Source organism: Trichoderma citrinoviride, assembly GCF_003025115.1.
Source record: "Trichoderma citrinoviride strain TUCIM 6016 unplaced genomic scaffold BBK36scaffold_30, whole genome shotgun sequence".
NCBI lineage: Eukaryota > Fungi > Ascomycota > Sordariomycetes > Hypocreales > Hypocreaceae > Trichoderma > Trichoderma citrinoviride.
This window is the reverse complement of record NW_020194738.1, coordinates 24,656-27,123: the sequence shown is the minus strand read 5'-3', so window position 1 is coordinate 27,123 and position 2,468 is coordinate 24,656.

The following is a 2,468-nucleotide window of genomic DNA, read 5'->3' as shown; positions in this document are numbered from 1 at the left end:
ACCACGAGTCTCAGGAAATTTGCGTCATAAGATATTGCCATTGTTTCGCTCGGTCGTCAGTTGACCGGGCAGCCTGGGTTCTGGATACACGGAAGAGGTCATTTGGAGATGATTTGTGATTGTGCCTGGGCGGGGGGTGGATAGACTTGGAGAGCTTGGGCTTTGCCTACCCACGATGGGTTGATATCACTGGCAGTTAGGGGGGGGAGAGGTGTGATCTACTTGTTTCCGTCAAGGAAGTCGTGCTATGGATTTCCCTTGTGCTTGACCATGGCAGCAGCAAGACGTCGTCCGCGATGGAGGCACGAAGAGGGCAGTTGGCGAGAGAGATGGATCTTCCCAGCTGCGGCCTGCTTTTCGTCTCTGCTGGGCAGTCGTCGACCGTGGTGTCTCTCTCCGTCATTTTGCTCGATGGCCTCGAGACCAGAGGCCGGATCTACGTCGCCGTCTATTCTCGTTTTCTCTCTATATTTTGGGCCAGGGAACTCATAAAATGCAGACAGGCATGTATTCGATAGGACAGTTTGGCGATTTGGAGTGCAGTTCAATTGACCGGACCTTTTGTTATGCCCATTTTTTCAATTCTCTTTGCCTTGTCCCGTTCTTCTGGCACTTGTTGACTTTGGGACAAGAAGTGCTGAACGATTATTCCAAGCAACTCTAATACCTCACATGGAGATCTAAAAGTGATGGGATATGGCCATGAGAAGCTGGGCGAGAGGGAACGGAATGAAGCGAGGCTGGCCGAGCTGGAGGCGAAACAAGGCACTGATGTGAGACTCTTTCTCTTTCTCTCTCCCTCCTTTCACTTTCTCCTCTCTCTATTCTGTCCCCCCTCGCTCTTTCTCAGCTCTCCCTTTACTACTTTCTTTTCTAATCCTCCCTTTTGCACTTTGATTCATGTGTCTTCCCTTAGGGATGAGCCCTTGGATGCTGCACTTGGTTTTCGACTATTTCAAGGGGTTCGTTTACAGGCTTTGGATAGATTGCCGTAATTCGAACATGTCAAGGTAGATATGTAATGGTCCCCACAAGTTTGGCATTGCGAGTGTTGAACGTTGTTCGATAACGGCTGTGAAAGACTGCCTGGTTAGGGGGAAAGATTCAATTGGGGGGGTGGGTGTGGTTGAGGGATGATGGATGCTTTGTTTGGTTGGGGTAGCGTATCTTGGTACTTGGCTTTCGGCAGCTGTATCCGGCTGAGTTCGACCACGGTCCGGGTGAACGACGCGGGAGCTGATTCGGATCCTGAGGGGCGGTTGAGTTGTGAGGGTTCAGATGGTATACTCCATACGAGAGATGGGGGTGGGTTTGATGGGATAAGGCTGGAGGTTCAATACTGGAGCAATAAACATGAGCTTATTGTGAGCAATCAAATTTCTTGGATTGGAATAGAGCTGAATGATATACTGGAGGTGAATCTCCTAATTAGTAAGTGTTAAGACTCTTCTCACATTCTACATTGCTTCCCCCTCTTAGAAGCCAGCCTTGGAGGTTTCGAGATTTCGAGATGCGAATTCAACGAATAGCCCGCCAACTTGTCGGTCAAAAGAAGCGGAACTTTTTCAGGCAAAAAACGACCAAGTTGAGATTTAGATTGAAAATGAGTTAGTAATGTTAGTAGCTGTATGCAATACTCCGCGGTGAATATGGTATTGAGTTGAATTGGTAGATGTTATTTTGCCCTCATATTTGCTCCCCCATCCACCTGTTGCCACCGAACCCTCTCACTGGTCGGTGAAGTAAGGTAGGTAGTAAGTAGTAGTGTAGTAGTAGGACTACCGTATCGCATGTCCTCCCACTCAAGCTCTTGTCTAATCAAACATGAATATGTATGGCTTGTCGCATTGGAGGGTTGGTTGAAAGCGGCTATGCAAGGTACAGCAATCAAAAATTGCGGAGTTTTGTTGTAAGCCACCCACCACCACCCGCTCAAAGGAGCTAAAGCCTTTTGCGTTGCGGAAAGGAGTGAGCAGACAAAGACAGAACAATTGCACGGGTTTTCTCTTTGTCTTGGGTTCTCTGTTTTGCTGCGTGAGGCATTTGCTTTTTGGTTGTGAAATACATACCCTTTGGACGGCCCACGTACAAGTTATCTATCGCCGCCTCTCTATTTGTCTTCCAAAAATAACATGGGAAACGGCCCACCCCCCATTGTTGCACGAACAAGAGCCCTGTTCATTTTCTCCGAGACAAGGTTCGCGACGGGAAGGCATCAGACACACAACGATGGGGCGGGGATGGGGGATGTATTGTAAGTGATATTGCATGCTCCGTATGCTACTACTACTACTATTATGTGCTACAGGTGAAAAAGTCGCGGCGGTATCAGAATGGCAAACCCCGGCTTGAAAGCTTCCTGAACTTGCTGTAGTGTGTGTTTCGTCGTCCCCTTGTCTTGGGGGGTTTTGGTCTGTTTCACTTGCGATTCAGGAGCCTGCTCGTTGGAGATGGCCTCCCTTTTTTTT